This window comes from Amblyomma americanum, chromosome 1, assembly GCF_052857255.1.
Source record: "Amblyomma americanum isolate KBUSLIRL-KWMA chromosome 1, ASM5285725v1, whole genome shotgun sequence".
In the NCBI taxonomy this organism is placed as follows: domain Eukaryota; kingdom Metazoa; phylum Arthropoda; class Arachnida; order Ixodida; family Ixodidae; genus Amblyomma; species Amblyomma americanum.
In genome coordinates, this window is record NC_135497.1 from 499,282,958 (window position 1) to 499,306,531 (window position 23,574).

At 50.9% G+C, this 23,574-nt stretch overlaps 1 protein-coding gene across 3 annotated transcripts in view; it reads left to right on the forward strand.

Annotated features, from left to right (window-relative positions):
* Nucleotides 1-23,574, forward strand: part of LOC144116121 (uncharacterized) — a 344,387-nt gene that overhangs the window by 13,481 nt on the left and 307,332 nt on the right. The window lies entirely within an intron of this gene.

Here is a 23,574-nt window from a genome sequence, read left to right on the forward strand (position 1 = left end):
TCACTGCTCGCGACATGCACGGCGGGGGCCACAGTGGTCAACGACGTAAGCAGCGGGAAAGATGTCGTTGCTAACCTTCAGGACTCATGGGTGCATGCAAAGGATTCCACCAACATCGCTGAATGTATAGGAAGGAGCTTACGGTTTGGTTAAGGGCACACCATAGACATTCTTCCAACGTCTTGGCCCTCGGTTTGAGCGTGAGCGTGTCCTCCTGGCTGCAACGCTCCGCCGCTTAGATCCTCGTCCGCTTACGAAAGCCAAGATTTTGGATCCTTGGATTAAACCTTCATCGCAGAGGACAGCTGTGAAAGCGCTTTTCAGGCTCCTAGAAGACTCAGGATTGAGTGCAATGTGTACCCTTTCAGTGCGTGCCCTGTGTGCCCTGCTAGTAATGGCCAACGGACACGTGGAAAGGTGATTTCCCTTTCCTCTCTCCCTCCGTTCCCCTTCCCGCTTGGAGGTTAGCATATTGGGCGTCGCCTAGTCAACCCATAGAGAAACATGCTTACGTAAAGAGCGGACACTCAAGCCGTTTCGCGGCCGAGCAAGAAAGGGTCTGACCACCCGCCAGGCGGCCTATGCTTGCTTCCACTCTACTTCAAAGGTCAATAGCTTATTAGACGTCCACCGGGTTGCATCCAAGCGTTCCATTTCCACACAGAAGCTGGTTCTGCGCTGCTCATGTGTCGCCGGTTACGCCCACCTCACCGCGCTGTTCAACGTGTCTCCTCGTTTTTCCGGGAAGTTGTCTCCTTTTGCCTGCAGGATTAATTTTGGTGTCTCATGAGCTAAGAACATTGCAGCAAGTCGTTTGTTATGCTGCGTGTGCGCATTTTGCACGTGTAGCATATAATATGAGCCGTGCGCCATCCGTTTGTTGTCTTTTCCGGAAGAGCATGTGCATTACTTCGAAAGCGTAATTTTCCAAAATTCACCCGCAACACTTTAAGTTTAAAACACAGAATTGTTTGATGGCTCACCCGTATCGCAACACAAGCCTTTTATATGGCGTGGGTCGAACAGTGTACTGCACATTTCAAATCGACCACGTGAAAATACCTTTGCCACACGCGAAGCGGGCAGTTTTGATCGCGATCGGTCAGATCCTAATCAGTCCTATATATTAGCTGAGAAGGACGAACTAGCCAACATTCTTGTGGGTCAATGTATGGCTTGAATTTCACTGCAGTTGGACCCTGTCTTTTCTTTGGCAAAAAGAGTGCGAAAGTAATCTACAATCACGCAGTGAATCTTACTCCACTGACAGTGCTCGAGCACCAAGACTTGAAAAGACGCGCGCCTTTTAAGAACGAAACCCTCCGTACACATGAGAAGGTGGTGCGCACGCATCATTTAACCTTAAACGCGGAGTCTCAAACCTTCAAGGTGAGTCACGGGCGTGGCTCAGGCGCGAGAAGTCCCTGGTTCTATGGTGGCAGAGCCCACGGCAGTACTAACGCCCGGACGGTAATGTCTTTAAGCGTTATCGCGCAGCTCCTGAGCAGGACTCACGCGCGCAGAATCGGAAGCCCGCCGCCCACTGGCCCTTTTCGCCCAGCACTTCATCTCGCCTAACTTTTAACACCCGGACACCGAAGGTGGCGGCGAGCGCACGGCAGACGTCTCTTTCAGCGCCCGGCAGTATCAAAAATCCGGTTCAGCGCGCGCGGCACGCCTCTCTTCGTGTGTGTCTGTGTCGGCGCACGAAGGCAGTGATGGCGGTGGCTCAGTCGGTCTGGACAAAAGGGCCGAGAGGCCGAGTGGCACAGACCGAGCCAAGAGATTGCTGGAACAGAGCAACAAAGAAAAGGTGGGAGGGGAATATAAAAAAGCATAGAGAGAAACGATCCGAACGGAAAACCAGCGCCACACTGAGGTCGTTTACTCTTTCCGCGCAGCCCGCGGATCGCGCCGAGGGTGGAGGTCGGTGTTTCTCGAGACCACAAGCGCTACTCGCCGCATCTTCGCGGAGCATGATGCCGCCGCCGCCGCCGCTGACCGCCGCGTTCTTTTTTGTTCCGTTTCGTACGCTCGGCTGAAAGGGGGACCGCGTCTTGCGAGGGACGTCCTCTCCTCTCGAACAATGACCAGGCCCGCCTTGGCATTCTGGCCTCTTTCACTGTGCGGCGTGTGTGTGCGTATGTTTGTGTGTGTGCCAGGGTCGCTTGCGTTCGCGCTGTTCGCTGCCCAAGGTTTGGTCTCGCGGTTGGACCGCGATCGCCGCGTCCTTCGCGCGTGCTGCCAGCAGAAGACGGCGCACATCTCGCAGGAGTGTGGCATTTGGCGGCGACTGCCTCTCTCAGGCCGCCGGCTGCCGTAACTGCGTCTCTTTGACGAAACGAATGAGGCCAGTCCATCTGTTATTTACGATCGAACGCGGTGCTGGCATTCGAGTAGTTTTTGTTTCATTCCCGATGTTTTTCTTGATTCATTATCCGAGGGGGGAGGGGGGGGGGGGAGGAGTAGAAGGAGCCCCTTTGTGCAGTACAGGAGCGGTCACCGTTACCGCGAACATCCGAGCTCGTTCTTTTCTTTTACCTTGTATATCGCGAGATTCGAGATCTTTTCATCGGTATCACGAAAGCGCGCACATGACGCGGTCTACAGCACACGACGCGAGAGAGTCTGAATGACGTAGTGCACGCGAAAGATACGCGCATTCTTGTTCACGGTAACGGTGAACACCTCTGTGCGTGTTTGGGACGACACTCTTAGAAACACGCGTTTGTGTTACAACGAACTGCATCTATCAGCGGTTCCGACGCACTACGCACCGTCAGCATCTTGTCCTGCGCATTTCAACTATAGAGCACAGCGAACAGCTCCACATAGGCACTGATACATCCGGAAAACAGCGTGCTTGCCCCGGTTCTTAGTTTTCAGTGAAAGCCGTTATAGCTGCATCAATTATGGAGTGGATTCTCATCGACCCGTATTGAACTCCCCCTCAATCACGGGGCCGGTGACCTGACCATGATAAGGCCACGGGACGCCATAGGACCAGTACCAGGCACGTGACGAGGCACCCGTTGCGATCATTGCGGCAGCCTGGTACTAGGCTTTACTGTAGGTCTTACTACTACCAAAAGACAGACAGCGCAGCGCCAGCTTTCGCGGAGTTCAGCGCGTTGATCAGCAGAGCGTAAACACTCGACCATCCAAACTCAAGCACGCCTGAACTGTGTGCCTTTAAGCGGCGCAACCTGGAGCGCACCCACTGCATCTCCGGCACCGGGAGGAGTGCCGGTGGTATACAGAGTGCTGGACAGGAGACAAAACCCTTGCCGAGAGAACAGCATGCATGCAGGCACAATCGTTTTCGTGCCACAGGAACGTTTGCAGCTTAATTCCTCCCAGAGTGCACCAGTCGTACACTTCTCTCTTTTAGGGCACTCTGCGCGCCGCAACCACTTCGCTTCATGGTAAAAAATGGCGAAGTGATTTCCTTCTCCTTCACCTCCTGGCCAATTAGGCTGAGAAAGTTGTCCACACTTTGCAACAAGACAAAACTTTGTTCAATTGGCCCGGCCCATTGGTTGCTGTGTGAACGGAATCGTCCTGTCAAGTTACTCCTTTTACATCGAGCCCGGTTTACTCTCACCAGATGTGGCAGGCTGATGAAGTACCGTTGCTGCCTCCCTCGCTGTATCAAGCAATAGTTATCTGGCTCTCTCCACAAGAGTTCCGGCAGAGAAAAGTATAAGCAGGTGCACTCGTGCAAAAGCGGCTGCGGCTCGCGGATGAGGTCAGCCCGAATGAGGTTGCTTCTCGGCCAGCGGTCAGCCACGATAACACGCATCGCCGATGCGAGACGGCATCATTGCACAGGGACCAGAGTCGATTGCCCGTCCCGTGATGCAAGCGCAAGGCAGACAAAAGGAGATGGCGCCCAAACGCCTTCAGCGCGTGGCGACACACGGGAGGGCGGTGGGGAGATGTGCGCGGCCATTGTTTTCTCCGCGAATTTCGACACGGCTTCGCGCGGCGGAGGGCCTCCTCGGGAACGCAGTTGTGCCCTCGTCGTCGCCCAGTCGTCGTGGCATGTCTCGGCAGTGTGGGTGGACAGCGTTTGCGAGTACAAATTCTTACCGCCATCATCGATGTGCGCTAGTATCGGTGAAATGATGCTGTGGCGCTTGAGGCCTCACTTAGCGAAATGGGCACCAGTATTGTTGGCACAACTTACCTCTTCTCGTTCTAACTCCCCCTCCTTGCTGGTCGGAGACAGTTCTGCCAAGGTTGGCCTGAAGGCATATATGAGCTGGAAGAGAGTGCTGCCGAGAACATGTCACTGAAGGTGCAACATGGCCCAGGCAGCCTTAACCTTGCGAAAATTTAAATATGCAGCCTATAAACTGCACCTAGATTCGTAAGTGTTAGGATCGGTCGCATCTAGAAAAGGGGGAGGGAGTGACAAGGATAAGCTACGGGTTCTACTTCTTTATAGAGAAGGATTACAGGAAGCCTCAAAGTAAAATTTCGCTGTGTCGCTAGATTTCAAGCATGGTAGACAGCGCTGACCTTGCTTGTCGTTTTTCCGAGTGCAGTGTTATGCAGTCCTGCAATAAAACATCAATGCCACTTTCGTGGCCAATCATAGTAATTAATTGCGCTCCGCTTCAAATTTCCGGTTAGTAGGTCAGAAAGAAACAGTACAGAACATGAAATAAGCATGGAGCAGGATCAGGCCTATTATAGCTCAGGAGACGCGTACCTCAATATTAAAGCAACGCGCGTAGTTCAGCTGTCGCATAACACCATACAGAGCGCGTGGAAAGCCACGCGAGAGGGAGATTAAACTTTATTTTCCTACGGATAAGGCGATCTACACACAGCCGACACGCAGGTCAGGGGGCGGGTGCCGCCGCCTCAGGTGCAGGCTGGGAGGTCTTCGGTTCCAGCAGCCTCTCCAGCCAGTTGTACGAGCAGGAGCTGGAGCTTAGGGTCCGAGCTGCGCAGTAAGGTCTCCCAGGTGTTTCTACTGTCTATATTGTGCGTCCCCCCCCGGGGAGAATACGGGCATTCACATATTATGTGTTCAAGGGTCCCTCTCGCGCCACAAAGGTTACATTTATCGCTCCTGGCCTCGGGGAACATGTGGTTCGCCATAGCCGGGTGCGGGTATGTATAAGTTTGCAGTCGCCTACACGCGACTGCTTGTCTGTTGTCTAATTTCAGATCTGGCGGGGGTGCCAGTCTACGCTCCAATCTACAATGCTGCGTGATCTCCCCATATTTTAGCATGCGCTCTCCACTCCCTCGATGATCGAGGGGCCCTGCAGCGGCTCGGAAGTAGAGATCTCGAGCCACCTCGTGGGCCGCCTCGTTGCCGAGGACGGCTTCGTGCGCCGGAGTCCAAATTATTTGAATTTTCGGACTCCAGCGCATGAAGCCGACCCGGGCAACGAGGCGGCCCACGAGGTGGCTCGAGATCTTTTTTGTTCCGTTTCGTACGCTCGCCTGAAAGGGGGACCGCGTCGTGCGAGGGACGTATATTGAGGTACGCGTCTTCGGAGCTGTACTAAGTCTGATCCTGCTCCATGCTTATTTCATATTTTGTACTGTTCCTTTCTGACCTACTAACCGGAAATTTGAAGCGGAGCGAACACCAATGATCATCAGTTGGCTAGGGCTAGAGCTAGGAACATAACGAGCCTCTATTATGTTGCAGCCCGAGTTGAATCATCGCGGACGTCCTTCAGGCTTTCGTGAGCATTAACAGCATTCTTGTGAGAACTTGCTTCCATAGCTGTCTACAGGCTGACTCTGGGGACACGAAGCGACGGCTCTCTAGTAAACAAGCGAAAGCTATTTAGAGGGGTTGGGACATCAAATTTTGAGGCTATAGTAAGCTTGCTATGGGCTTCCTCTGTATGTAAGGTCACCCACGGCAAAGTATTGGGCGCAACAGGCGCTTAAAATATATTTTAATTGAGCTCCAAAGAGTCCTTAGTGCTCTTTCTCACGATGGATGCCCATTGCTAGCGCTATATAGGTGGTGATGTAGAGCCCTGGGAACGATATCAGTGAATAGCAGTGACATCACAACACAGTAACGTGACGTACTATGAACGGCGACGCGCGACATCGGCGAGGCGCTGCCTGGCGCTGTTTCGGCGACTCATCTGTCGGTGTGCTGATCGGCATGTATACGTCTGCCGTTGCTGACGCATCAGCCGACACCTTATATAGGCGGCCGAGCGAATTAACCCTTCACGTCGATGAGGCGATGACTCTCTTGTTTGCACCTTCGCCGTAATTCGAATAAGCGAAACGAGCGACTACATTTCATATGTTCACCCTTCGGCTCGGCTGCAATACGAATAGGCCTAGCGAGTCCGCCGGGTTGATTGATTCAATTTTATTTCTCAACATTCATATAAGGCATGCTTGTGAAAACATCTGGATCCCTAGCTAAAAGCTAGTTGGGATCCATGCAATTCAGTTTCAAAGAAAATTGCAGGCATAACTAAAATTAATTACATACATATAAAAGCTCATGAAATTAGAAATACATAAATGGGTACATAGAGCAACAATATTCAGAGCGCCAAGCCTCTTTTACAAACGCATACAAACACACAAAAATACATGAAAAGAAAAAACGCTGGCTTCACTCATTGTTTATAATATTTCTTCAATGACTCAGGAAGAGTTTTACTATGTTTGAGTTCACTTGGAAGCTTGTTCCACAGCTTAATACCAACATGGGCCATCCTTCTTTCTCCATAGACATTTTTCGTTTTCGGAAGAAGGAAATTTCTATGAGTGGCGTTGCGAGTGCATAGTGGTGGGATACAGAATAGCGATGAGTGTAACGGGTAATTGTCTTTAAGGCATGTGTGTATTGTCAAGACAGTCCTGTATTCAAGTAATGATTGTAGTGGCAGTATATCCATCTGTTTAAAAAGAGGAGCAGTGTGGGCGTTGTATCCTGAATGTGAAATGAATCGAATTGCCCTTTTTTGCAATACCCTAAGTGGTTCCAAATAAGATCGGTAGGTGTGGCCCCATGATTCAATGCAATATGATAACTGGCTTCGAAAAATTGAGAAATAAATAATTCTGAGTATGTCATTACCAAAATAATCTCGGCATTTGTACAGTGCAAAGCATGCTGCAGCTAACTTTTTACAAAGCACCTGAATGTATGGCTTCCAGTGTAGGTTCTCATCTAGAATTATTCCAAGATAAGTGATGTTATTGACAAGTGCAATAGGTGTTCCCAGCCATTGCACGGAAGGCAGGTTTTCATGTATGATTTTTCTGGAGCTCCTAAATATTATGCATTTTGTCTTATTAACATTTACAACAAGTTTATTTGAAATAAACCAGCTGCACAAAGTTTCCAATTCTCGGTTTGCGGTGCTAATAAGTTCCGTTGTAGATTCATGAGCACATAGAAGAGCAGTGTCGTCAGCATACATAAAAACAGAGAAGTGTTGTGTGAAATGCGGCAGGTCATTAATATACAAGGAAAAAAAAATCGGACCAAGGACTGAACCCTGAGGCACACCAGCCGTAACTGTTTCAAAGTCAGATTTTACACCACTAAGTTGGATCATTTGCCGCCGATTATTGAGATAACTTCTGAAGAATTCTAAACTGATACCTCTAAACCCGTAATGCACCAGCTTTTTCAGTAAAATTTCGTGATCAACAGTGTCAAAAGCTTTCTTAATGTCCAAGAAAATTCCTAAGACCATTTTATTATCATTTAAGAAAGTGTTGATCGTGTCTGTTAGCGATATGACGGCCGTACCAGTTGATCTGTTTGGTCTAAAGCCGTGTTGTTGAGGAGATAGCAAGGCTTCTTTCTCGAGAAATATTTTCACTCTCTTTGCAACGTATGTGCGATGTCGGCGATTGTGGAGAGCGAGTTCACAAGTTTTATCGGATGCATATATGTCATCGAGCGTGGTTTTGACAACCTTAAATCGAGGATTGCATGTTTACATCTTAGGACGCAAATACATCAAGCGGGAATTAAGCGCCGCTGCTAGGCGGTGTGACCCAGCCTTTCGGTCCATGCTGCAGGCGCCCGGGCGGCAGCTAGTCGTCGGCGTCGCTTGAGCTTTGTTGCCCTAGGGCACCAAATTAAGCCATTTTGTTTATCTCAAATGGGGGCCGAACATACCTCTAGATAAACCAATTTAAATTCAAGTACTGCATGAACACACCGGGAAAAGCAAAAAAAAGCAGCTACAACGAGTCAGAAACGCCGGTCCTACGCGTTATCAACAAGCTAGCTATGAAGCATTCCCCAGGCTAGCGCTTGCATTCTTCGGCGAATCTAGCAAAGCTATCGCACTGCGCAAACAAGTAAACCCGCAGCCGGCGCAAAAGAGATGAGCTTGCTTAACCGAAGTGGAACGCAGCTTGCAATTCCTACCAAACTAACGCGCAATTGCTGCCTACAGATGCAGATATGTAAAGTAGCGCCGAGACGCAGTCGTCGTCATGGGCGCATTCCTGGAGGAGTTAATACGTACCCGTGCGGTAAATGCTGAATCTTGTACAGTTGTCTGGAAGCATTCATTTAGCGAATACATGGACTGTCTGCAGCTAAACAAGCAGCAGATAACGTGATCAGCAGCCACGGGACCGGGTACGAGCAGTCTCGCAAAAAAGCGGCTGCATGCGCGGGCGGCGCGAAGTGAAGACAGAGACGGGTATTGGTCGGTAGGAAAAGTGAGGCATCGTGTCGCTGTAATGTGACCAGGGTCAGCTACGGGCCACTGACATAGACGTCCGCCGATCGCCGGCTTCGGCGTGGCAAAGCGAAATACAACGCAGAAACCGCGTTGGCTTACGCGGTATGGCGATTGAGATCGGCCGAAGCGAGCCGCTTGTTTTTTTGTTTTTTTTTCAGGTTTCAAGTTTATTTTATTTACATCATAGATGTGGGTAGGTCCGGGTAAAAAGTGATCGCAGATCACTTTAGAGACCCCCGGACTCCCCTTTACATGGCACACAGCAGGAAATATGAGTACTATGTAAAAGATTGCAAACATCGGAAGATCGGCCAACACTATAGACAAACTTTTTGCACGGACACAGATATACATACAAAATATTTTTTACACCAAAAATATATATACTGAAACAGCGTTTTATTGCTTATGTAAAGGTGGCTCTAACCTCGCTCAAGCTGCTTTTTGAAATACCGACATTCATCGACTGTAATTGGTTTAATAGTTGTGGCATATTGTAACGTAACATTTGATTCTCATAGTTGGTGCGGCAAAAAGAAATAAACCATTTTTCGTTATTGCGCAGGGTATAAGCCGGTGCAGTTTAAGTGAGGCAAGTCATGTCTAGAAACTCTCGATTATTATATTGTAGAGATTTTTTGTATCTGGTTGCTAAGCGATATTGGCACAAGCTGTGAACTGGCATAATCTGGTAGTGTGAAAATAAGTGATCGGTAGGGGCGTGGTAATCAACATTGGCAATGTAACGGACAGCTTTCTTTTGCAGCTTGTAAATTTTATGCATATTTGTTTCTGTTGTAGTGCCCCACACCAAAAAAACAGTAGTTTAAATGAGACAAAAAATGGCATTATATATCTTTAAGTTGACTGAGACAGGAAGGAAGTATCGAAATTTAGCGGGAATACCAACACACCGTGTCAGTTGAGCGACGACAGAATCAACTTGGGCGTTCCAGTTTATGTGATTGTGGAAAAGTATTCCCAGTGTTTTAATCATGTCTTTGAATTCTACGTGGGTGCTCCCAAGCTTTATGTCGAAGTTCTGAATAATTGCTGATTACCTTGCATGAAAAAATACGGCTTTAGTTTTTTGAGTATTTAAAAGTAGTACATTATTCTCACTCCAGGTTTGTAACCGATTCTTTGCGTCATTTATAATTAGGAGAATAAGCTGAAATGAGGTGCCTTGAAGAAATAAGCTCATATCATCTGCGTAAATGACATATTTTGGTTTATTATGTATTGTAACTATATCATTTATATATAATACGAACAGCAGAGGCCCTAAAATGCTGCCTTGCGGCACCCCAGTACAAACTGCTTGAAATGATGACAGATGGGACCCTATTTGGGCTTTCTGATAGTGATGTTGAAGGTAAGACTTTATAAGGTTTAGGGGCGTTCCGTGTATGCCGTATAATTCCAGTTTCTGCAGTAAAACACCATGATTGAGGCGGTCGAAAGCCTTTGAAAAGCCTACAAAAATTCCGATACAGATTTCTCGATCTTCAATTGCATCCAGTATGATTTCTTTTCGCGTTAATAAAGCCGTTTCGGTTGATTTCCCGTGGATAAAGCCATGCTGGGAAGGAGAAAAAAGATTGAACTTTAAGCAAAAATTAATAGACTATTCTTTCTAATCATTTTGAAAAGGCCGGTAATATTGAGATTGGTCGATAATTAGACATCACTTTTATCTCCCTTTTTGTAGACAATGATAACTTTTGATGCTTGCATTAACTTTGGGAATAAACCAGTAGATAGGGCGAGATTGTAAATATGGGTGAGAATAGAAGCTATGCAGTTAATTGCGTATTTTATCGGCGCAGTTTGAATGTTATCTATATCACCAGCTCTGCCATTATTTAAGGAGGCAAAAATACTGCAAACCTCATTTTCATTCGTAGGATCTAAAAAGACACTGTGATCATTGGCTTTTTTATTGGGGTTTACAGTTTTCGGGGGGGGGGGGGGGGGGGGGGGGAGGGGTTCGTGAAACAGCATCCTTAAAAAAATGATTGAACATTTCTGCAAGCTAGACTCCTTCTACCTTATGACATTCGAGAGTAAGACTAGTAATACCCGCAGAACTTGATTTGCAATCGAGTAGTTTGTTTATTTTCATCCAGACTTGAGCGCTTCCATCGCAATTTTCGCTCATAACCTCGTTATGCAGATATTTTCTTTTTTCATTTCTTAAATGAGTAGTTAATTTATTACGATACTCTTTGAACCTTTGTCGATCAGCCAGCAACTTTGTTTTCATAAATTTCTTGAACAACTTGGATTTCTTTTTAATCATCTTTAGAGATTCGCGATTGATCCAAGGTTTACGATTTCTTCTTGACTTCTTGATCACCTTATCTTTAAAATTTTCATGATATAATGACTTAAAATGAGAAATGAATACCTCATATGCATCATCGGCTGCATCGGAAGAAAATACATCATTCCAACTTTCGTTTAAAATACTTGAACGAAACGCTTCAACGGTCACTGGTGTGATACACTGTGTTGTTTTCACAGCGGGTAAATCAGTTGTTTGCTTTTTGATGCCTCGTACAAGTACATAATCGTGTAGTCGTCACTAATATCACAGCATAAAAATTCGGAGAAAACATAATTACTATTTATGTTGGTTACAAAAATATCAAGAAGGGTAGCAGTTTGCATTGTGACGCGGGTTGCAGTTTGCGTTAAAATAAGATGGCCACTGGACTCTACCGTTGATACAAACGTCATTTGAGCAGGAGATGGCTTCAATAAGTCGATATTGAGATCTTCACCGAGAATGAGGTTAAGATTTTTTTTTATTGACATAATTCAGCAAGTGATCTAAATGACCGATAAAAACATCAACAGAAGAATCCGGTGGTCTGTACATGACTGAAAACACATTTCTTTGCGACACAGCTGTTAAACATTCTATGTATCACTTATGAAAGAAAATTCAGTTTTAATATCACAGTTTAGAACATGTTTCATTAGTATTGCCACTCCACCCCCATGTTTAGATGTCCGATTTAGGAGGAAAGTTTGGTAGCAGTATCGTTTGTAAACTTCAGTGGTGCGTGTCTACCAAGTTTCTCAAAAATGTGGCATCGAATTCAAGACTGAATTCATCAAGAAGGATGGATAGTTCATCTTTATGTCTTGCAGACCGAATGTTTAGATGAAATCAGGTTAGATATACGTCAGTGTAAGAGCGTTAAACAGCGTTTACATCACGGGGTAAAACTGCCATGCAAAAAACAAAACGAAGAAGCACCTGGTGTCCTTACTCATGCAATTTTTGCCAGATCCTGCTCATCTCGAATGCGCACTATAGATGACGATTCGTCTTACTTTGCCAGGATTTTTCCGCCAACTGTCCAAACAGAGCTCCAGCCTGCGGATTTTTTCTGTGCTACAGCCCTACTCAACAGGATGGTGTTTTGGTTGAGTACCCAAAATCCTGCATTGTAATTCTCATTTTTTTCCTTTTTGTAGCACTGTGTCGCGCTTTGAACGGTTCCTAAACGGCACAATGATGTTAGCAGTTGTATTTGGATCTTTTCCCGGGATGCGATGGCACACTTCAATGTCTTATTCGGTTATCGGTTCGTTTATAAGCTCGCCGATTTTACTAAGGTCTTGGAAAGATCTTCATATGTCTCTTTTATTATGCCTTTTATCTCTAGATTGCATTTTCTAGAGTACTGCTCAGAAGCAGTCATGCGTTGTTCATGTTCCGAGGCTTTCTTTTTTACCATTTCACATATTTTGAGCAATGCCTGATTAGCTTCCTTGAGAGCTTTATTGTCATTTAGGAGTTGGGTTTTTGCTTTCTTTAGCTCTTCAAGATCATTATTGAAAAATTCCAGACTGGTTTTAAATTCTCTTATTTCCTTTCTCACCTCACGCTCAAGCTTTCCTTTGAGTCCATTCATTTCTTTTCGCAGTTTGTCACGGAACCGAGTAAATTCCGACATGTTGGGAAATAGAACAGGCAAAACCAGAAACACAAAGGCAGCAACCAGGGAAGCGCAATTAGCGTGGCTTGAACACCATGCAAAAGTGTGTCTAACCTGCAACGATAGAAAGCGCACGTGTCAGGACGAAATGCTTCCGCCGACCCCGCTGCTGCCAAGTGATCGTTGGTCCGCAGTGCTTTTCTTCTTATAGGCTTTGCCCCTGGTGGCGGCACTCTTCAGGACGTTTTTTTTTTCAGATGATCCGGAGTAGTCAGCGGATAGTAGCGGTCAGGACGCTGTCAGTGATTCCAGCCAGCAAGGATCTGCAACGATAGCAAGCGCACGTGTCAGTACGAAATGGTTCCGCCGCCACCGCTGCTGCCAAGTGATCGCTGGTCCGCAGTTCTCTTCTTCTTATAGGCTTTGCCCCTGGTGGCGGCACTCTTGAGGACGTTTTTTTTCAGATGATCCGGAGTAGTCAGCTGATAGTAGCGGTCAGGACGCTGTCAGTGATTCCAGAAAGCAACGATCTGCAACGATAGCAAGCGGACGTGTCAGTACGAAATGCTTCCGCCGCACCCGCTGCTGCCAAGTGATCGCTGGTCCGCAGTTCTCTTCTTCTTATAGGCTTTGCCCCTTGTGGCGGCACTCTTGAGGACGTTTTTTTTCAGATGATCCGGAGTAGTCAGCTGATAGTAGCGGTCAGGACGCTGTCAGTGATTCCAGCCAGCAACGATCTGCAACGATAGCAAGCGCACGTGTCAGTACGAAATGGTTCCGCCGCCCCCGCTGCTGCCAAGTGATCGCTGGTCCGCAGTGCTCTTCTTCTTATAGGCTTTGCCCCTGGTTGCGGCACTCTTGAGGACGTTTCTTCTCAGATGATCCGGAGTAGTCAGCTGATAGTAGCGGTCAGGACGCTGTCAGTCATTCCAGCCAGCAACGATAGCAAGCGCACGTGTCAGTACGAAATGGTTCCGCCGCCCCCGCTGCTGCCAAGTGATCGCTGGTCCGCAGTGCTCTTCTTCTTATAGGCTTTGCCCCTGGTTGCGGCACTCTTGAGGACGTTTCTTCTCAGATGATCCGGAGTAGTCAGCTGATAGTAGCGGTCAGGACGCTGTCAGTCATTCCAGCCAGCAACGATAGCAAGCGCACGTGTCAGTACGAAATGGTTCCGCCGCCCCCGCTGCTGCCAAGTGATCGCTGGTCCGCAGTGCTCTTCTTCTTATAGGCTTTGCCCCTGGTTGCGGCACTCTTGAGGACGTTTCTTCTCAGATGATCCGGAGTAGTCAGCTGATAGTAGCGGTCAGGACGCTGTCAGTCATTCCAGCCAGCAACGATAGCAAGCGCACGTGTCAGTACGAAATGGTTCCGCCGCCCCCGCTGCTGCCAAGTGATCGCTGGTCCGCAGTGCTCTTCTTCTTATAGGCTTTGCCCCTGGTGGCGGCACTCTTGAGGACGTTTCTTCTCAGATGATCCGGAGTAGTCAGCTGATAGTAGCGGTCAGGACGCTGTCAGTGATTCCAGCCAGCAACGATAGCAAGCGCACGTGTCAGTACGAAATGGTTCCGCCGCCCCCGCTGCTGCCAAGTGATCGCTGGTCCGCAGTGCTCTTCTTCTTATAGGCTTTGCCCCTGGTTGCGGCACTCTTGAGGACGTTTCTTCTCAGATGATCCGGAGTAGTCAGCTGATAGTAGCGGTCAGGACGCTGTCAGTCATTCCAGCCAGCAACGATAGCAAGCGCACGTGTCAGTACGAAATGGTTCCGCCGCCCCCGCTGCTGCCAAGTGATCGCTGGTCCGCAGTGCTCTTCTTCTTATAGGCTTTGCCCCTGGTTGCGGCACTCTTGAGGACGTTTCTTCTCAGATGATCCGGAGTAGTCAGCTGATAGTAGCGGTCAGGACGCTGTCAGTCATTCCAGCCAGCAACGATAGCAAGCGCACGTGTCAGTACGAAATGGTTCCGCCGCCCCCGCTGCTGCCAAGTGATCGCTGGTCCGCAGTGCTCTTCTTCTTATAGGCTTTGCCCCTGGTTGCGGCACTCTTGAGGACGTTTCTTCTCAGATGATCCGGAGTAGTCAGCTGATAGTAGCGGTCAGGACGCTGTCAGTCATTCCAGCCAGCAACGATAGCAAGCGCACGTGTCAGTACGAAATGGTTCCGCCGCCCCCGCTGCTGCCAAGTGATCGCTGGTCCGCAGTTCTCTTCTTCTTATAGGCTTTGCCCCTTGTGGCGGCACTCTTGAGGACGTTTTTTTTCAGATGATCCGGAGTAGTCAGCTGATAGTAGCGGTCAGGACGCTGTCAGTGATTCCAGCCAGCAACGATCTGCAACGATAGCAAGCGCACGTGTCAGTACGAAATGGTTCCGCCGCCCCCGCTGCTGCCAAGTGATCGCTGGTCCGCAGTGCTCTTCTTCTTATAGGCTTTGCCCCTGGTTGCGGCACTCTTGAGGACGTTTCTTCTCAGATGATCCGGAGTAGTCAGCTGATAGTAGCGGTCAGGACGCTGTCAGTCATTCCAGCCAGCAACGATAGCAAGCGCACGTGTCAGTACGAAATGGTTCCGCCGCCCCCGCTGCTGCCAAGTGATCGCTGGTCCGCAGTGCTCTTCTTCTTATAGGCTTTGCCCCTGGTTGCGGCACTCTTGAGGACGTTTCTTCTCAGATGATCCGGAGTAGTCAGCTGATAGTAGCGGTCAGGACGCTGTCAGTCATTCCAGCCAGCAACGATAGCAAGCGCACGTGTCAGTACGAAATGGTTCCGCCGCCCCCGCTGCTGCCAAGTGATCGCTGGTCCGCAGTGCTCTTCTTCTTATAGGCTTTGCCCCTGGTTGCGGCACTCTTGAGGACGTTTCTTCTCAGATGATCCGGAGTAGTCAGCTGATAGTAGCGGTCAGGACGCTGTCAGTCATTCCAGCCAGCAACGATAGCAAGCGCACGTGTCAGTACGAAATGGTTCCGCCGCACCCGCTGCTGCCAAGTGATCGCTGGTCCGCAGTTCTCTTCTTCTTATAGGCTTTGCCCCTTGTGGCGGCACTCTTGAGGACGTTTTTTTTCAGATGATCCGGAGTAGTCAGCTGATAGTAGCGGTCAGGACGCTGTCAGTGATTCCAGCCAGCAACGATCTGCAACGATAGCAAGCGCACGTGTCAGTACGAAATGGTTCCGCCGCCCCCGCTGCTGCCAAGTGATCGCTGGTCCGCAGTGCTCTTCTTCTTATAGGCTTTGCCCCTGGTTGCGGCACTCTTGAGGACGTTTCTTCTCAGATGATCCGGAGTAGTCAGCTGATAGTAGCGGTCAGGACGCTGTCAGTCATTCCAGCCAGCAACGATAGCAAGCGCACGTGTCAGTACGAAATGGTTCCGCCGCCCCCGCTGCTGCCAAGTGATCGCTGGTCCGCAGTGCTCTTCTTCTTATAGGCTTTGCCCCTGGTTGCGGCACTCTTGAGGACGTTTCTTCTCAGATGATCCGGAGTAGTCAGCTGATAGTAGCGGTCAGGACGCTGTCAGTGATTCCAGCCAGCAACGATAGCAAGCGCACGTGTCAGTACGAAATGGTTCCGCCGCCCCCGCTGCTGCCAAGTGATCGCTGGTCCGCAGTGCTCTTCTTCTTATAGGCTTTGCCCCTGGTTGCGGCACTCTTGAGGACGTTTCTTCTCAGATGATCCGGAGTAGTCAGCTGATAGTAGCGGTCAGGACGCTGTCAGTCATTCCAGCCAGCAACGATAGCAAGCGCACGTGTCAGTACGAAATGGTTCCGCCGCCCCCGCTGCTGCCAAGTGATCGCTGGTCCGCAGTGCTCTTCTTCTTATAGGCTTTGCCCCTGGTTGCGGCACTCTTGAGGACGTTTCTTCTCAGATGATCCGGAGTAGTCAGCTGATAGTAGCGGTCAGGACGCTGTCAGTCATTCCAGCCAGCAACGATAGCAAGCGCACGTGTCAGTACGAAATGGTTCCGCCGCCCCCGCTGCTGCCAAGTGATCGCTGGTCCGCAGTGCTCTTCTTCTTATAGGCTTTGCCCCTGGTTGCGGCACTCTTGAGGACGTTTCTTCTCAGATGATCCGGAGTAGTCAGTTGATAGTAGCGGTCAGGACGCTGTCAGTCATTCCAGCCAGCAACGATAGCAAGCGCACGTGTCAGTACGAAATGGTTCCGCCGCCCCCGCTGCTGCCAAGTGATCGCTGGTCCGCAGTGCTCTTCTTCTTATAGGCTTTGCCCCTGGTTGCGGCACTCTTGAGGACGTTTCTTCTCAGATGATCCGGAGTAGTCAGCTGATAGTAGCGGTCAGGACGCTGTCAGTCATTCCAGCCAGCAACGATAGCAAGCGCACGTGTCAGTACGAAATGGTTCCGCCGCCCCCGCTGCTGCCAAGTGATCGCTGGTCCGCAGTGCTCTTCTTCTTATAGGCTTTGCCCCTGGTGGCGGCACTCTTGAGGACGTTTCTTCTCAGATGATCCGGAGTAGTCAGCTGATAGTAGCGGTCAGGACGCTGTCAGTGATTCCAGCCAGCAACGATAGCAAGCGCACGTGTCAGTACGAAATGGTTCCGCCGCCACCGCTGCTGCCAAGTGATCGCTGGTCCGCAGTGCTCTTCTTCTTATAGGCTTTGCCCCTTGTTGCGGCACTCTTGAGGACGTTTCTTCTCAGATGATCCGGAGTAGTCAGCTGATAGTAGCGGTCAGGACGCTGTCAGTCATTCCAGCCAGCAAGGATCTGCAACGATAGCAAGCGCACGTGTCAGTACGAAATGCTTCCGCCGCCACCGCTGCTGCCAAGTGATCGCTGGTCCGCAGTGCTCTTCTTCTTATAGGCTTTGCCCCTGGTTGCGGCACTCTTGAGGACGTTTCTTCTCAGATGATCCGGAGTAGTCAGCTGATAGTAGCGGTCAGGACGCTGTCAGTGATTCCAGCCAGCAAGGATCTGCAACGATAGCAAGCGCACGTGTCAGTACGAAATGCTTCCGCCGCCACCGCTGCTGCCAAGTGATCGCTGGTCCGCAGTGCTCTTCTTCTTATAGGCTTTGCCCCTTGTTGCGGCACTCTTGAGGACGTTTCTTCTCAGATGATCCGGAGTAGTCAGCTGATAGTAGCGGTCAGGACGCTGTCAGTCATTCCAGCCAGCAAGGATCTGCAACGATAGCAAGCGCACGTGTCAGTACGAAATGCTTCCGCCGCCACCGCTGCTGCCAAGTGATCGCTGGTCCGCAGTGCTCTTCTTCTTATAGGCTTTGCCCCTGGTTGCGGCACTCTTGAGGACGTTTCTTCTCAGATGATCCGGAGTAGTCAGCTGATAGTAGCGGTCAGGACGCTGTCAGTGATTCCAGCCAGCAAGGATCTGCAACGATAGCAAGCGCACGTGTCAGTACGAAATGCTTCCGCCGCCACCGCTGCTGCCAAGTGATCGCTGGTCCGCAGTGCTCTTCTTCTTATAGGCTTTGCCCCTGGTTGCGGCACTCTTGAGGACGTTTCTTCTCAGATGATCCGGAGTAGTCAGCTGATAGTAGCGGTCAGGACGCTGTCAGTGATTCCAGCCAGCAAGGATCTGCAACGATAGCAAGCGCACGTGTCAGTACGAAATGCTTCCGCCGCCACCGCTGCTGCCAAGTGATCGCTGGTCCGCAGTGCTCTTCTTCTTATAGGCTTTGCCCCTTGTTGCGGCACTCTTGAGGACGTTTCTTCTCAGATGATCCGGAGTAGTCAGCTGATAGTAGCGGTCAGGACGCTGTCAGTGATTCCAGCCAGCAAGGATCTGCAACGATAGCAAGCGCACGTGTCAGTACGAAATGCTTCCGCCGCCACCGCTGCTGCCAAGTGATCGCTGGTCCGCAGTGCTCTTCTTCTTATAGGCTTTGCCCCTGGTTGCGGCACTCTTGAGGACGTTTCTTCTCAGATGATCCGGAGTAGTCAGCTGATAGTAGCGGTCAGGACGCTGTCAGTGATTCCAGCCAGCAAGGATCTGCAACGATAGCAAGCGCACGTGTCAGTACGAAATGCTTCCGCCGCCACCGCTGCTGCCAAGTGATCGCTGGTCCGCAGTGCTCTTCTTCTTATAGGCTTTGCCCCTGGTTGCGGCACTCTTGAGGACGTTTCTTCTCAGATGATCCGGAGTAGTCAGCTGATAGTAGCGGTCAGGACGCTGTCAGTGATTCCAGCCAGCAAGGATCTGCAACGATAGCAAGCGCACGTGTCAGTACGAAATGCTTCCGCCGCCACCGCTGCTGCCAAGTGATCGCTGGTCCGCAGTGCTCTTCTTCTTATAGGCTTTGCCCCTTGTTGCGGCACTCTTGAGGACGTTTCTTCTCAGATGATCCGGAGTAGTCAGCTGATAGTAGCGGTCAGGACGCTGTCAGTGATTCCAGCCAGCAAGGATCTGCAACGATAGCAAGCGCACGTGTCAGTACGAAATGCTTCCGCCGCCACCGCTGCTGCCAAGTGATCGCTGGTCCGCAGTGCTCTTCTTCTTATAGGCTTTGCCCCTGGTTGCGGCACTCTTGAGGACGTTTCTTCTCAGATGATCCGGAGTAGTCAGCTGATAGTAGCGGTCAGGACGCTGTCAGTGATTCCAGCCAGCAAGGATCTGCAACGATAGCAAGCGCACGTGTCAGTACGAAATGCTTCCGCCGCCACCGCTGCTGCCAAGTGATCGCTGGTCCGCAGTGCTCTTCTTCTTATAGGCTTTGCCCCTGGTTGCGGCACTCTTGAGGACGTTTCTTCTCAGATGATCCGGAGTAGTCAGCTGATAGTAGCGGTCAGGACGCTGTCAGTGATTCCAGCCAGCAAGGATCTGCAACGATAGCAAGCGCACGTGTCAGTACGAAATGCTTCCGCCGCCACCGCTGCTGCCAAGTGATCGCTGGTCCGCAGTGCTCTTCTTCTTATAGGCTTTGCCCCTTGTTGCGGCACTCTTGAGGACGTTTCTTCTCAGATGATCCGGAGTAGTCAGCTGATAGTAGCGGTCAGGACGCTGTCAGTGATTCCAGCCAGCAAGGATCTGCAACGATAGCAAGCGCACGTGTCAGTACGAAATGCTTCCGCCGCCACCGCTGCTGCCAAGTGATCGCTGGTCCGCAGTGCTCTTCTTCTTATAGGCTTTGCCCCTGGTTGCGGCACTCTTGAGGACGTTTCTTCTCAGATGATCCGGAGTAGTCAGCTGATAGTAGCGGTCAGGACGCTGTCAGTGATTCCAGCCAGCAAGGATCTGCAACGATAGCAAGCGCACGTGTCAGTACGAAATGCTTCCGCCGCCACCGCTGCTGCCAAGTGATCGCTTCTCCGCAGTGCTCTTCTTCTTATAGGCTTTGCCCCTGGTTGCGGCACTCTTGAGGACGTTTCTTCTCAGATGATCCGGAGTAGTCAGCTGATAGTAGCGGTCAGGACGCTGTCAGTGATTCCAGCCAGCAAGGATCTGCAACGATAGCAAGCGCACGTGTCAGTACGAAATGCTTCCGCCGCCCCCGCTGCTGCCAAGTGATCGCTGGTCCGCAGTGCTCTTCTTCTTATAGGCTTTGCCCCTGGTTGCGGCACTCTTGAGGACGTTTCTTCTCAGATGATCCGGAGTAGTCAGCTGATAGTAGCGGTCAGGACGCTGTCAGTGATTCCAGCCAGCAAGGATCTGCAACGATAGCAAGCGCACGTGTCAGTACGAAATGCTTCCGCCGCCACCGCTGCTGCCAAGTGATCGCTTCTCCGCAGTGCTCTTCTTCTTATAGGCTTTGCCCCTGGTTGCGGCACTCTTGAGGACGTTTCTTCTCAGAGGATCCGGAGTAGTCAGCTGATAGTAGCGGTCAGGACGCTGTCAGTCATTCCAGCCAGCAACGATAGCAAGCGCACGTGTCAGTACGAAATGCTTCCGCCGCCCCCGCTGCTGCCAAGTGATCGCTGGTCCGCAGTGCTCTTCTTCTTATAGGCTTTGCCCCTGGTTGCGGCACTCTTGAGGACGTTTCTTCTCAGATGATCCGGAGTAGTCAGCTGATAGTAGCGGTCAGGACGCTGTCAGTGATTCCAGCCAGCAAGGATCTGCAACGATAGCAAGCGCACGTGTCAGTACGAAATGCTTCCGCCGCCACCGCTGCTGCCAAGTGATCGCTGGTCCGCAGTGCTCTTCTTCTTATAGGCTTTGCCCCTGGTTGCGGCACTCTTGAGGACGTTTCTTCTCAGATGATCCGGAGTAGTCAGCTGATAGTAGCGGTCAGGACGCTGTCAGTGATTCCAGCCAGCAAGGATCTGCAACGATAGCAAGCGCACGTGTCAGTACGAAATGCTTCCGCCGCCACCGCTGCTGCCAAGTGATCGCTGGTCCGCAGTGCTCTTCTTCTTATAGGCTTTGCCCCTGGTTGCGGCACTCTTGAGGACGTTTCTTCTCAGATGATTCGGAGTAGTCAGCTGATAGTAGCGGTCAGGACGCTGTCAGTGATTCCAGCCAGCAAGGATCTGCAACGATAGCAAGCGCACGTGTCAGTACGAAATGCTTCCGCCGCCACCGCTGCTGCCAAGTGATCGCTTGTCCGCAGTGCTCTTCTTCTTATAGGCTTTGCCCCTGGTTGCGGCACTCTTGAGGACGTTTCTTCTCATATGATCCGGAGTAGTCAGCTGATAGTAGCGGTCAGGACGCTGTCAGTCATTCCAGCCAGCAACGATAGCAAGCGCACGTGTCAGTACGAAATGCTTCCGCCGCCCCCGCTGCTGCCAAGTGATCGCTGGTCCGCAGTGCTCTTCTTATAGGCTTTGCCCCTGGTGGCGGCACTCTTGAGGACGTTTCTTCTCAGATGATCCGGAGTAGTCAGCTGATAGTAGCGGTCAGGACGCTGTCAGTGATTCCAGCCAGCAACGATCTGCTACGATAGCAAGCGCACGTGTCAGTACGAAATGCTTCCGCCGCCCCCGCTGCTGCCAAGTGATCGCTGGTCCGCAGTGCTCTTCTTCTTATAGGCTTTGCCCCTGGTTGCGGCACTCTTGAGGACGTTTCTTCTCATATGATCCGGAGTAGTCAGCTGATAGTAGCGGTCAGGACGCTGTCATTCATTCCAGCCAGCAACGATAGCAAGCGCACGTGTCAGTACGAAATGCTTCCGCCGCCCCCGCTGCTGCCAAGTGATCGCTGGTCCGCAGTGCTCTTCTTATAGGCTTTGCCCCTGGTGGCGGCACTCTTGAGGACGTTTCTTCTCAGATGATCCGGAGTAGTCAGCTGATAGTAGCGGTCAGGACGCTGTCAGTGATTCCAGCCAGCAACGATCTGCTACGATAGCAAGCGCACGTGTCAGTACGAAATGCTTCCGCCGCCACCGCTGCTGCCAAGTGATCGCTTGTCCGCAGTGCTCTTCTTATAGGCTTTGCCCCTGGTTGCGGCACTCTTGAGGACGTTTCTTCTCATATGATCCGGAGTAGTCAGCTGATAGTAGCGGTCAGGACGCTGTCAGTCATTCCAGCCGGCAACGATAGCAAGCGCACGTGTCAGTACGAAATGCTTCCGCCGCCCCCGCTGCTGCCAAGTGATCGCTGGTCCGCAGTGCTCTTCTTATAGGCTTTGCCCCTGGTGGCGGCACTCTTGAGGACGTTTCTTCTCAGATGATCCGGAGTAGTCAGCTGATAGTAGCGGTCAGGACGCTGTCAGTGATTCCAGCCAGCAACGATCTGCTACGATAGCAAGCGCACGTGTCAGTACGAAATGCTTCCGCCGCCACCGCTGCTGCCAAGTGATCGCTTGTCCGCAGTGCTCTTCTTCTTATAGGCTTTGCCCCTGGTTGCGGCACTCTTGAGGACGTTTCTTCTCATATGATCCGGAGTAGTCAGCTGATAGTAGCGGTCAGGACGCTGTCAGTCATTCCAGCCAGCAACGATAGCAAGCGCACGTGTCAGTACGAAATGCTTCCGCCGCCCCCGCTGCTGCCAAGTGATGGCTGGTCCGCAGTGCTCTTCTTATAGGCTTTGCCCCTGGTGGCGGCACTCTTGAGGACGTTTCTTCTCAGATGATCCGGAGTAGTCAGCTGATAGTAGCGGTCAGGACGCTGTCAGTGATTCCAGCCAGCAACGATCTGCTACGATAGCAAGCGCACGTGTCAGTACGAAATGCTTCCGCCGCCACCGCTGCTGCCAAGTGATCGCTGGTCCGCAGTGCTCTTCTTCTTATAGGCTTTGCCCCTGGTGGCGGCACTCTTGAGGACGTTTCTTCTCAGATGATCCGGAGTAGTCAGCTGATAGTAGCGGTCAGGACGCTGTCAGTGATTCCAGCCAGCAACGATCTGCTACGATAGCAAGCGCACGTGTCAGTACGAAATGCTTCCGCCGCCACCGCTGCTGCCAAGTGATCGCTGGTCCGCAGTGCTCTTCTTCTTATAGGCTTTGCCCCTGGTGGCGGCACTCTTGATGACGTTTCTTCTCAGATGATCCGGAGTAGTCAGCTGATAGTAGCGGTCAGGACGCTGTCAGTGATTCCAGCCAGCAACGATCTGCTACGATAGCAAGCGCACGTGTCAGTACGAAATGCTTCCGCCGCCACCGCTGCTGCCAAGTGATCGCTGGTCCGCAGTGCTCTTCTTCTTATAGGCTTTGCCCCTGGTGGCGGCACTCTTGATGACGTTTCTTCTCAGATGATCCGGAGTAGTCAGCTGATAGTAGCGGTCAGGACGCTGTCAGTGATTCCAGCCAGCAACGATCTGCTACGATAGCAAGCGCACGTGTCAGTACGAAATGCTTCCGCCGCCACCGCTGCTGCCAAGTGATCGCTGGTCCGCAGTGCTCTTCTTCTTATAGGCTTTGCCCCTGGTGGCGGCACTCTTGAGGACGTTTCTTCTCAGATGATCCGGAGTAGTCAGCTGATAGTAGCGGTCAGGACGCTGTCAGTGATTCCAGCCAGCAACGATCTGCTACGATAGCAAGCGCACGTGTCAGTACGAAATGCTTCCGCCGCCACCG